Genomic DNA, 13858 nt, shown 5'->3' with positions numbered 1-13858 from the left:
GGGGTTGAGAGGGGGTGGTGGGGGGTGGTGGGGGTTGAGAGGGGGTGGTGGGGGTTGAGAGGGGTGGTGGGGGGTTGAGAGGGGGTAGTGGGGGTTGAGCGGGGGTGGTGGGGGGTGAGTGGGGGTGGTGGGGGATAGAGGGGGTGGTGGGGGTTTAGAGGGGGTGGTGGGGGTTGAGAGGGGGTGGTGGGGGTTGAGAGGGGGTGGTGGGGGTTGAGAGGGGGTGGTAGGGGTGGTGGGGGTTGAGAGGGGGTGGTAGGGGTTGAGCCGGGGTGGTGGGGGGTGAGTGGGGTGGTGGGGGGTAAGCGGGGGTGGTGGGGGTTTAGAGGGGGTGGTGGGGGTGGTGGGGGTTGAGCGGGGGTGGTGGGGGTGAGGGGGTGGTGGGGGTGAGTGGGGTGGTGGCGGTGAGTGGAGGTGGTGGGGGTAAGCGGGGGGTGGTGGGGGTGAGTGGGGTGGTGGGGTGAGGGGGGTGGGTGGTGGTGGGGGTTGAGAGGGGGTGGTGGGGGTGAGAGGGAGTGGTGGAGGTTGAGAGGGGTGGTGGGGGTTGAGAGGGGGTGGTGGGGGTGAGTGGGGTGGTGGGGGTTGAGAGGGAGTGGTGGGGGTTGAGAGGGGGTGGTGGGGTTGAGAGGGGGTGGTGGGGGTTGAGAGGGAGTGGTGGGGTTGAGAGGGGGTGGTGGGGGTTGAGAGGGGGTGGTGGGGGTGAGAGGGGGTGGTGGGGGTTGAGATGGAGTGGTGGGGGTTGAGAGGGGGTGGTGGGGGTTGAGAGGGGGTGGTGGGGGTTGAGAGGGAGTGGTGGGGGTTGAGAGGGGGTGGTGGGGGTTGAGAGGGGGAGGTGGGGGTTGAGAGGGAGTGGTGGGGGTTGAGAGGGGGTGGTGGGGGTTGAGAGGGGGTGGTGGGGGTTTTAGCGGGGGTGGTGGGGGTTGAGAGGGGGTGGTGGGGGTTGAGAGGGGGTGGTAGGGTGGTGGTGGGGGTGGTGGGGGTTGAGAGGGGGTGGTGGGGGGTTGAGAGGGGGTGGTGGGGGTTGAGAGGGGGTGGTAGGGGTGGTGGGGGTGGTGGGGGTTGAGTGGGGGTGGTGGGGGTGAGGGGGTGGTGGGGTTGAGAGGGGTGGTGGGGGTTGAGAGGGGGTGGTGGGGGTTTGAGAGGGGGTGGTGGGGTTGAGAGGGGGTGGTGGGGGTGAGAGGGGGTGGTAGGGGTGGTGGGGGTGGTGGGGGTTGAGAGGGGGTGGTGGGGGGTTGAGAGGGGGTGGTGGGGGTTGAGAGGGGGTGGTAGGGGTGGTGGGGGTGGTGGGGGTTGAGAGGGGGTGGTGGGGGTTTAGAGGGGGTGGTGGGGGTTGAGAGGGGGTGGTGGGGGTTGAGAGGGGGTGGTGGGGGTTGAGAGGGGGTGGTGGGGGTTGAGAGGGGGTGGTGGGGATGAGAGGGGGGTGGTAGGGGTGGTGGGGGTGGTGGGGGTTGAGAGGGGGTGGTGGGGGGTTGAGAGGGGGTAGTGGGGGTTGAGCGGGGGTGGTGGGGGGTGAGTGGGGTGGTGGGGGTTGAGAGGGGGTGGTGGGGGTTGAGAGGGGGGGGTGGGGGTTGAGAGGGGGTGGTGGGGGTTGAGAGGGGGTGGTGGAGGTGGTGGAGGGTGGTGGGGGTTGAGAGGGGGTGGTGGGGGTTGAGAGGGGGTGGTAGGGGTTGAGAGGGGGTGGTGGGGGTTGAGAGGGGGTGGTAGGGTTGAGAGGGGGTGGTGGGGGTTGAGAGGGGGTGGTAGGGGTTGAGAGGGGGTGGTGGGGGTTGAGAGGGGGTGGTAGGGGTTGAGAGGGGGTGGTGGGGGTTGAGAGGGGGTGGTAGGGGTTGAGAGGGGGTGGTGGGGGTTGAGAGGGGGTGGTGGGGTTTGAGAGGGGGTGGTGGGGGTTGAGAGGGGGTGGTAGGGGTGGTGGGGGTGGTGGGGGTTGAGAGGGGGTGGTGGGGGTTGAGAGGGGGTGGTGGGGGTTGAGAGGGGGTGGTAGGGGTGGTGGAGGTGGTGGGGGTTGAGAGGGGGTGGTGGGGGGTTGAGAGGGGGTAGTGGGGGTTGAGCGGGGGTGGTGGGGGGTGAGTGGGGTGGTGGGGGTTGAGAGGGGGTGGTGGGGGTTGAGAGGGGGGGGTGGGGGTTGAGAGGGGGTGGTGGGGGTTGAGAGGGGGTGGTGGAGGTGGTGGGGGTGGTGGGGGTTGAGAGGGGGTGGTGGGGGGTTGAGAGGGGGTAGTGGGGGTTGAGCGGGGGTGGTGGGGGGTGAGTGGGGGTGGTGGGGGTTTAGAGGGGGTGGTGGGGTTTAGAGGGGGTGGTGGGGGTTGAGAGGGGGTGGTGGGGGTTGAGAGGGGGTGGTGGGGGTTGAGAGGGGGTGGTGGGGGTTGAAAGGGGGTGGTGGGGGTTGAGAGGGGGTGGTAGGGGTTGAGCGGGGGTGGTGGGGGGTGAGTGGGGTGGTGGGGGGTGAGTGGGGTGGTGGGGGTTGAGAGGGGGTGGTGGGGGTGGTGGGGGTTGAGAGGGGGTGGTGGGGGTTGAGAGGGGGTGGTGGGGGGTTGAGAGGGGGTAGTGGGGGTTGAGCGGGGGTGGTGGGGGGTGAGTGGGGGTGGTGGGGGATAGAGGGGGTGGTGGGGGTTTAGAGGGGGTGGTGGGGGTTGAGAGGGGGTGGTGGGGGTTGAGAGGGGGTGGTGGGGGTTGAGAGGGGGTGGTAGGGGTGGTGGGGGTTGAGAGGGGGTGGTAGGGGTTGAGCCGGGGTGGTGGGGGGTGAGTGGGGTGGTGGGGGGTAAGCGGGGGTGGTGGTGGTTTAGAGGGGGTGGTGGGGGTGGTGGGGGTTGAGCGGGGGTGGTGGGGGTGAGGGGGTGGTGGGGGTGAGTGGGGTGGTGGCGGTGAGTGGAGGTGGTGGGGGTAAGCGGGGGTGGTGGGGGTGAGGGGGGGTGGGTGGTGGTGGGGGTTGAGAGGGGGTGGTGGGGGTTGAGAGGGAGTGGTGGAGGTTGAGAGGGGGTGGTGGGGGTTGAGAGGGGGTGGTGGGGGTGAGTGGGGTGGTGGGGGTGAGAGGGAGTGGTGGGGGTTGAGAGGGGGTGGTGGGGGTTGAGAGGGGGTGGTGGGGGTTGAGAGGGAGTGGTGGGGGTTGAGAGGGGGTGGTGGGGTTGAGAGGGGGTGGTGGGGGTTGAGAGGGGGTGGTGGGGGTTGAGAGGGAGTGGTGGGGGTTGAGAGGGGGTGGTGGGGGTTGAGAGGGGGTGGTGGGGGTTGAGAGGGGGAGGTGGGGGTTGAGAGGGAGTGGTGGGGGTTGAGAGGGGGTGGTGGGGGTTGAGAGGGGGTGGTGGGGGTTTAGCGGGGGTGGTGGGGGTGGTGGGGGTTGAGCGGGGGTGGTGGAGGTTGAGAGAGAGTGGTGGTGTCAATGAGCTTGTGCATATTCAGGACGCACCTCCCACCACCCCCCCAAAAAAAGCATTTGGAGGGAAGGGACAAATGGCTCATTGTGTGAGTTCGGTAATCCCAGAAGAGTGGACAAGCCACACCGCGCAGCACTCGATTGCTTGGCAGCCAGCCCCGGCTCTTGCCGGTGACATATCCTTACCTCCTGTGCCTGCTCGTTCGCACAGTGGGTCAATCGCGGCGCCACCGATTGAGCAACAATGACCCTCGCTCGGTGCAAAATGGGAGCGTAAGAATGTGGCCGTGGCTTTTTGTTGTTGTTGTTGTAGCGCAAAAAACCGACGTGGATTAACAAAAAAACAACTCTTACGGACTGGATCACGGTGAACACACAGCCAAGGGTCCCAAATCCATGCTGGCATCAGCGGGGCGCGGCATGGGTGGGCCGTCAGATCGCTGCAGAATGTCACCACACATGCCTGTCCCGCACCTCCGATTATGACGGCTAGCTACGTACGGTGTGAAAGAAGTCCGACATGCCTGCATGTGCATGTGTGTACAGAGTACTTAGTGTTGGTCACCCATCTCCTCGTGTGGCGGTGCCGAACATAATGGATGCTCGCGAACAGCACTTGCAGTGCTGCGGTCAAATGCTGTCAGGTGTTTTATGACTTCCTTTTGTGCAACATTCACTGCCATGAATACAGTGCTACAGTGAAATGCAGTTGAAGTAGAAATCTCCCAAAGTCCTTAATTTCATTTAATAAGTTAAGAAAAATGTATGTATGTGCTACATTTCCTAATAAAATGTACACTCACACAATGTTAATTTACATCTTTAATATTACAGCTTCCATCCTAGGACGGGCGAACAAGCTAGTATGGGGAATATTTGTCATGCAAATGCCAACGATTCCCCATGTGCAGATTGTTAGGGCAAGGGCCGTTCACGAGCACCAGTTGAGTCCTGAATGGCGCACAAAGCGGTGGTGGTGACAAGCACCACGACCCTTTGATCTCCCCCAGTGCCACTGTGTACAGGTAAAGCTCCTTTGAAGACGCGACCTGGCCACAAATGATAGCCCAAAGAAGTGGCTTATGTGGAAATGTATAGCAGCCAAGAATTCTAAACGCACGTTCATTCTACATGTGGAGGGAAAACCCGGGGGACCCGGAGAAAACTCCACGCGACCACGTGGACAGAGATACGCAAACTCCAAATAGATAGCATGCGTTCGGGTCGGGATCGTGCCCACGACCTCCTGCATACCAGGCCATCGTGTCGAGATGTAGCAAGCTGCAGCTGCAGATAACAAAAAATAGAACAGATTCACTAAATATCATTGCATTTTTTTAGTGTTTTATAGTCACCATCTGATAAAAGGAAAACTGATTCTGTAATCTCACGATACACGCATAGCGTGTAAGGGGCCGTCCATAAATGACGTCACGCAATTTTGGACGATTTTTGACCCCCCTCCCCCTTCGTCACACGGCGTCACAAAAAGTCAGACCCCCCTTAAACATGATGTCACAAAGCTCTGCCCCAACCAAAGAAAATTAAACATGCTTCAAATCGCTTTCAACTATTGTCATTGTAGTGCGTATTTAATGTGGCGCTGTGCTCTGATGTTGTAGGAGAAAACATTGATCAAAAAGTCTATTTAATTAAGTAAAACGTGCTGTCTATATTTATTTAAAGTTGCGCATTTTGATGTGACGTCACATTTCTCACCTTCCCCCCTCGTCACACATCGTCACAAATGTCTGACCCCCTCCCCCCCCAGGTGCGTGACGTCATTTATGGACGGCCCCTAAGGATGCGCGTTTATTTTATCGGTACGCGCTCGGATGACGGGGTCCGCATAACAACTGCGGCCACTAGAGGCCGCTACATTCACCAGCACCGCAACTGTTTTTCTTCTGATTCTTACATCGAACCCCCACCAATGCGATATTAATGGAAGTGCGCGTGTTAATGGAGAGAGCTTTGGTACTATATATAGCTAGCTAGCCACTGCGCTGTGAGCCCGGCTAGCCGATCGTTGTTCGATTCCAGGCCACAGTCAGCATCAGTGGCGCGTAATGTCTGAACCGGTCCCGGAGACCTTTCATCAACTCGGCACTGATCGGCGTGGATAAGTTTGGGCAAACAAGCCCCAAAATCAATACGACGTGCGCAATACGTTATTCAGCAGTAGGTTGACAAACGAAAATCATAATATTCATAAAATAATACATTCCGTTATATCGATTTTAGACGCTTGTAAATAGCACCATCTATCTGTGGTCGGCTGTATGGATCAGGTTACGTGTACGCATGCTGAACTTCTTTTGCAACGTTCATAGGGGCCGTCCATAAATGACGTCACGCACCTACGAGGGGGGGGGGGTGAGAAATGTGACGTCACGTCAAAATGCGCAACTTTAAAAAAATATAGGCAACACGTTTTACTTAATTAAATAGAGTTTTAATGTTTTATCCTACAACATTAGAGTGCAGCGCCACATTAAGTACGCATTACAATGACAATAGTTTAAAGCGATTTGAAGCATGTTTTATTTTTGTGGGGGGGGGGGGGGCAGAGCTTTGTGACGTCATATTTGAGGGGGGGGGGTCTGACTTTTTGTGACGCCGTGTGACGGAGGGGGGGGGGAGGGGTCAAAAATCGTCCAAAATCGCGTGACGTCATTTATGGTGGACGTCCCCATAGCCAACCTTGCTAATCGGAGGTGCGAGGGAAGAACAACAAACTAAACACAAAAAGCATTTCCAAATAAATTAGTATTTCAACGTGGAGTTAAAAGTGCATAGCTCCAGTGGCTTCGTAATATCGGAAGGAATGGCGTTTCCAGCCGACAGCAGAAGCGCGTCTGAAAGCGCTCGATGCAGTGACCGTCAATTCAGCCATGAAGTACCCGCCAATGTTAACACACACACACTCTCAATTACAACATGGTCCGTAAGAGGGCTGAACGATTAATCGATTTCCAATTGAAATCGCAATTTGAAACAATGCGATTAGCAAATCGCAAAGGCTGCGATTTGAAAAGTCCTATTACTTTCTCATTGGAATTTTAATTTTGTATTATTATATCGTTATTTATTTAACGTAACAATTGTTCTATGTTTGATTGTTCTATTTCAATTATAACATTTAAATAAATACATGTTGGAAGCAATTAATATGTTTTAAGTTCTCATCCTTGCATTAGAAAAAATCGAGCAGTTCATATTTAGTTTAATATCTATTACAGTGAATATTGAACTGAACCTTGACTTAAAGAAATTTAATCGCAAATCAAATCTCAATATCTGTCAGAAAAATCGCAATTAGATATTTTCCCCAAATCGTTCAGCCCTAGTCCGTAGTTTGTCATTTTAAAGCCGTGCGAGTTAAACGAATGGAACGTGTTCCCCGAGAGGACGTCGTTCTATCGAGGAGATGGAGCGATGAGATCAACTCGTGTGCTGGTGCTCGTTGGAATCTTAATGGGCAGGATTGCGAGAGACGACAGCGGCTTGGGGAAGTCTTCATCCATGGACTGACGATGGCTGATGCAGCTGCTGACGATGATAACTTAAAAGAGACATTGGGTTGAGATTTGTTTTTCTTTCTCAACGAACACTGCCCTCCACTGCACTCCACCCTGCAATTCTTGAGAATGTGGAGGGATTGGTGACATTCCATTAAATCATGTTTACATGCAGTGATGTATATATATGTGTATGCATCGTGTGTAATTTGCAAGGAAGTATTGAGTAATTATTACTGTGATTATGAAAAATAAGAATAGGTTTTACCCTTTCTGGCAATAAAACAGGCGTTAAGATGTCCAAATACTGTAGATACCTTTGCAAGGAATCAAGTCTGCATTAGCCACACACGTACTTGTGGTGAACATGCAAACAAAACATGTTCTGATTATAACACGTGGCATTGTCTTTGAAACTGATTGGCCTACACCAGAGACAGCCTTCTTTATGGCCTAGTCTCACTAGTGTCAGACCAGAGAACGCCATGTTTGTTTTCGTGTTATTTATTTCAAATTACAGTCCTGAATGTGGGTAGTGATGGCGTAACAGACCGCACAATGGCCTTTTCTTGCGATTTATGATTTACATCCACGCGTGCACGTTTAAATGTGTCCATAACTACCTTTATTACAATTAGAACCCCTTTGTCAGTCAACCGCTGAAGAAGTTGCCCTCTCCACGCGGTGTCGGACACGAGGGGCATGATGATAAAATAAGAATAGATTTTTTACCCTTTATGGCAATAAAAACAAGTGTTAAGGCATCAAGTCTGCAATAAGCACACGTGTAGCAACGCATGAAGACAAACACGCTCTGCAAATGTATGCATTGTCTTTGCAACTGATTGGTGTAGAGATTGACCTAGAGCAGAGACAGTCTTCTCTATGGCCTTGTCTCACCGGTGTTGGACCAGAGAACGCCAAACGGATACTGGCAAAAACGTCCCATGGATGCATGGGGAGGACTCGCTCCACCACACTAATCAGTCGCTTGGTTGAAGACACTAAATAATTGGCTCATTTCAATTGGCTAAGTACCCTTTCAGATATTACGTACTCCCCACTCAGGGCCACTGGGTTCACAATGTACACACGTTTATCCACTTGCTTCATGATTGTTACTGAGAAATAATTTTACAAAAAGTATGTTTTCTAGATTTTGTATTGTTAGAGGGGGTTATTACGTGGGGGTTATTTCTTTATTTAACGTGTAGACCACGGGGAGCGCCGATCACATTTGCATGTGTTTAGCTGATCAAAGATCTTTTGAACATGGCAATTTGGCAACTTCATTCACGAATGAGCCAGCTTTAACGCGGCTTACAATGCCTCATGTAGGGGGCCCTGAAAGAACACAGAATAAGCGTATGGCACTCATGAAATGACCTTAATCCTACATGCATAATTAAATTATTTATCCAGGAAATCCTCACCGCTTCTGAAGACTTATTTGCAGGAGGGTCCTGCATTGGGACATTTGAAAATAAATAGAATGAATGATTCGCATGTGAGTTCAAAATCGAAGGTGCCAGGAGAAACCCCACGTCTACGATGGCTACCAGTCAAAGATTCACACGTGAAATGGCTGTTGAGGGGATATTCTTCACAATGTGATAAAAGCACCGGAGTTGGTGGAGATGCCAGCTGTAAACATTTCACTACAGAGTGAGAGCTGTGAATAACGACCAGGCCGTGTGCTCTGTAGTGCAGCTGTTAAGGTCAGCATGACACAAGAGGACCACATTTGGTACTGACTTGGTTTATTGTTTTTTATTGCAAAATGGGAACAACTTTTTTTTACGGTAGAATGAACCCTTTATAATTCATTGAGATAAACATGTTTACACATCCCTCATATTCTGTTTAATAAATGCATTTAGGACAGAGTAAATAGGTTTAAGACAATAATTAATAACACTTGACAATTTCCATCCAAGCACCGAAAATTTGTAAAAACAATGCATTACTCACAGCGCACATAGCCACAAGTATACATCATTTAAACGAGAAACAATCGATTTATCAAACGGAAAGTGCTCAACTTTAATAATAAAACTGAAATTGTAATTTGATAGTTTGAACGAAGGCTCATACTCCTTCATGGAAACCCGAACAAACATCCAATTCAGTTCTTAAGAAATAATTTAATGTGGACTATCATTCTGCACCGAACAGTCAACGTGAATTGTACTACTGTGTATAAAGTTCCAGTTATTGCATTATGGTGGCAATGAGTGTGTGAAACATTGCAGTTGTCATTGATCCTGAGCTCTCGTTCTCTTTCCACGTTTCTCACCTCTGCATGACCTCCTATCAATCAACCAATCTTTATTTTATGTTACAATATCGCCCTCAAAAAAGTAGGCATCAGTGCACGCTACAATGGAACGGAAACTGAACAGGGGCATACACATCTCATACATCCGTCATTACTTTACCCCAACTGCTGCTGCTGCTGCTGCTTAGACTGACTCGCAGCCTTCATCAAATTCCGACTCAACTATTGCAACTCTCTCCACTCCAGTGTTCCCAAATTCCTCATCTCCAAACTCAATATGATCCAAAATACTGCTGCCAGACTTCTCACCCGCACCCATATATGAGACCGCATCACCCAAGTATTGGACTTTTAGTCACTTCACTGGCTTCCAATACAATCCCGGATCAATTTCAAAATGACACTCACCATCATCAGGATCCTCCATGGACTTTCTCTTGTCTCTACCTCTCCCCTTTCATCTCACTCTACTCCCCTCAATTACAACCAAGGCTTTCTGTGGAAGCCCTCAGTCAAACTTTTCTCATGCTCCTCTCCTGCCCACATGGTCTGGAAGTCCCTTTCCACAGGCATCAATTACGTGAACTCCCTGCCCCCTGCTCAAGTCCATGTAGGCGGTGACATTCAGATTTATAATCGCTGCTATTCAAACAGTCATACGCAAGTAGATTTAGATACGAGGTTTGTGTACACATTAAAATCGCATTGTAATTGTATTGCAATGTGATTGCGCATCAGAGATGTCCACAGAGGGGTCTGTTTCATCTCTCCTCTCGGCAGAGGCGGTGATATATGCTGCGTGGCTTACAACACGTATCCGCTTTAGTCACTTCACATCTCGGCTGATGTTGAGCTAAGCTTGGGAAAGTTTACGATGCGCATAGTTCATGTTTGTTCAAGGAACGTACCTTCGTCAACAACAATGCATGAAGCAAAACACATCAGAGAGCTATGAAACAGAATCACCCACCCAACTGTAAACGATAGAGGATGCTTATCTGTCAGTGTATAAAGTAAATGATTAGCATACGGAACAGACAGGCACAGAGCCCAGTGTCTGGTTAATGGCAGACGGTGGACGTGTGTGCATTTCGGTGTCTGTGCGTGAGCAGAGTGGTAGTGGAGTGGTAAGTGCTATGAACCCGCTGCCCTGAGTTACATTTCTAGCCACGGCTAGCATAAGTGGCGAAAATGTGAACCAGTCCTGGGCCTCTCCGACGTTGATCTGCCGAGACAATTCCAACAATGAGCTCTGTACATAGACAATGGACCATGTGTTTATTGTTGGAATGTACCATGCATCGAACATTTGAATAAATAAAAGTTAAACAAAAAGATAGTCACTGTACTCGCATGGTGTAAGGTGTAAACATCACTACTAGGGAGACAAAGGCGGGTGGGCATAGTGCTGCCTGTATGGGGTGCATCTTTGTAAAGGCTTCCTAACAGGACTTGCTCCAACAGCCTATGCATACTATTCGGGATCTCTTTCTTTAGTGTGTGAGAGATATTGACTGAGAGGGGTTTATCTAATACTTACAGGTGTCTGAAAATAATTGGAGCCTGCCTCTTGTGCAACAAACCGTCACCTGGGTTTAGTGTTTTGGCCGTGGATAACATCAGTGGCAAATGGTATCTTAAGCCTGTCCTTGGCGTTCCCAAAAGATGACATCAGAAACTCTTGGCCAAAGCAATTGAATGGCTCAATCACTGAAAACGGAATCACTAATAGTTTATCTTCATTGGCCATACAAAAAAATACATCCGTGCAACAACAACAAACACCTAAAATAGGATGATTTTAGTTCGCACTGTTATGGGTTTAAAACACTTTGATATTTCAACGGGGGGGCGGGGGGGGTATGCCAGATACGACTATGGGACCCCCTCCTTTCTCCCGAATCATTTTTACTGCAATGTCTAGGGATGTTCTCATTCGTATACAATAATATGTAGGCTATAAATATATATAATTTTAGATCCACCGGTGTATTGAGTTCAGAGGAAGACAGTCTCAGTGACAGTATTAATACAGAATATTTAAAGGTACAATACCCACAATTAAGTTATCATGCGTTTTGCTTTCATGTGCACATCAGTTAGCAAAAAATCATAGTGTTCAGTAATAAACATCAGCATTGCTCCTATATTTTACGCTTTGCATTTTTCTGAAATATTTTTTTTCACTTGTAAAAAAATATTTTGGCATTTATGTTTAATTATTGTAATATTAAAAAATAAATACATTTTATTCACATTTTTGTACTTGTTTATCCGCCGATTCGGGCCCCCCTTGTGGCCGACTGGGCCCCTATGCGTCGCATAACGCTGCCACATACCCCATAGTTGTGCCCCTGATAATCTATTGGTAATCCTTGGACGGTTTATTCCAGCTACCTCCCTGACTCGCGGGCAAGGGCGATTCGTACAATCCACAGTAATGCGTGAGCGTGGCCAGTGGGAGGCGTTAGATTGATCGGTCTGAGCGTGAGATCAGATTTAGCAGTTGGGCAATCGATGAGTAAGTAGGCTTCTATTCTATTACGCACAATGGCAGCAATACGTGCAGGAGCTCAATGGCAATGTCGACGTCTGCAAGCCACGACGATACAATGTTTTTTTTAATTTCAAGCACTCTACTGACATTACTGCCGGGGTCAATCGTCTATAGGATTTTCCGGATGATAAGACGCACTAGTTCCCCCCCCCCCCCCTGTTCAGTATTTTAAAACAAGAGTTGTGGGGGGTGCGTCTTAAAACGCGGTAAGTGTGTGATATCAGATTCGTAATTTGTATGTGTGTATGTGATATCAGATTGGTAATTTTATTTTTTATTCGTACCGCGCACACGTTTAGGGGCGCGTCTTACTTTCCCGATCATTATCATCCGGATAAAGCAGCTACAGGTTCTTGGAATGAGACCAATTACATTCGTGCGCTCTCAACTTTGATTTTAAAATAGTATTTTGTCCTTATCATTCAGCACATTGCAAACTCATGCGTCACGTCCCAAGGGCACACATGGCCGAATTTCTAAGTGCTTATCTATAAAATAATGGATATCAATAGTTTGGGATTGTGTCTCTCTCCTTCATCGGGATGGAGTGATGGGGTGGTGGTGCGGGTGGGTGTAATCACCTCGGTGGCTATTTACAAAAAACACCAAATCTCCCGTGCGTGAGAGCGTGAGAGCCCCTCCCTCCCTTTCTCCGCACCGAATGCGTGAGACGAGAGAGGTCTTGCATAGACGACAGTAAGAGTGCGGATACGCACAGGCAACCGACACGCAGCGCTTTTGTGACGGCAGGGTTAGGGGTTGTCGGCTCCTTGCGGAAAGCCATAATCCACCAGTGAATTCGCCATGGTTGATGATGATTATTTGCAACCCCCTGCCAAACGGACTATCTTGTGGCCATCTGCCGACAAATGGCATATAACTGCAGTACAGAGGGAACACAGCCCATCGTGTCTATATTTACGACTTTAAGTGGTGTTGCTTTTACGTTTCCCGTGTCAGGCGAGTTCGCGTGCAGCATGTGTCGTCAATGTTGCGTGTGTGTGTGGGATATGTGGGAAGCGGCGCTATGAATCCGGCGTCCCGAGTTCGATCCTCGCTCACGGCCAAACACCAGTGGCGATTACCTGAGCCAGTCCTGGGCCTCCCCTAAGTCGGCTCAGCCTCAAATGAGTACCCGGTGCGGTGTGTCAATATCGCCACTCGGGAGACAAAGGCGGCCACGCGCGGTGCTAGCCACCTCTCTCGTTTGCCATTCCAGCCTTCATAGGTGTTCGATAACAGCCCTAACTCGCCTTAGCAGTCTGTTAAAGGCTACACGGGGGATCTTTGTACGTGAATGTGGTGATGTAGTGATTATCTCACTGCGCTGGGAACCCATCCTTCTGAGTTTAATTCCCGGTTGTGGCTAACTAAAATCATTGACGTCGTATCAGAAGTGGTCTCGGACTTCCCCGTAGATCGCCTCAACCTTAAAAGTCTACTTATCGTGGTGAAAACAACATCAGCATTGGTGTTGCGGTGTAGGGGGCATGGTGTTAGTCACGCCATGCCTCCGGTGCCGGTTAACGTAACTTGATTACAACTATATGGGCGATCTTTGTGTGGGTACGCGTGGGTGGGTGTGAGTGTGTCAGTGAGTCACATGCATAAACACGCGTGCGTGTTTACACTGGCGTTAATAGCTGCTCGCTAACAGCACACAGCCCGGCTACGAGGTGGAACTTTATGCGTGAGTTGGGCGTAACGCAGGTAAAGATGAGCCTGGGTCCCAATAAACATGCAACCTTGGCCCGACGTTCGTTGACGTTGGGCCAACTGCATGGCCAAATGTTGGTTGACCTTGATCCAAAGTTGGTCTAAGGGGCCGTCCATAAATGACGTCACGCACCTAGGGGTAGGGGGGGTCAGACATTTGTGACGATGTGTGACGAGGGAGGGGGGGGGGGTTTGAGAAATGTGACGTCACATCAAAATGCGCAACTTTAAATAAATATAGACAACACGTTCTACTTAATTAAATATACTTTTTTTTATAAATGTTTTCTCCTACAACATCAGAGTGCAGCGCCACATTAAATACGCACTACAATGGCAATAGTTGAAAGCGATTTGAAGCATGTTTTATTTTGGGGGGGGGGGGCAGAGCTTTGTGACGTCATATTTGAGGGGGGGTCTGA

Source organism: Lethenteron reissneri, chromosome 18, assembly GCF_015708825.2.
Source record: "Lethenteron reissneri isolate LAM-NWPU_2019-01 chromosome 18, ASM1570882v1, whole genome shotgun sequence".
In the NCBI taxonomy this organism is placed as follows: domain Eukaryota; kingdom Metazoa; phylum Chordata; class Hyperoartia; order Petromyzontiformes; family Petromyzontidae; genus Lethenteron; species Lethenteron reissneri.
Note: the sequence above shows the minus strand (reverse complement) of the source record.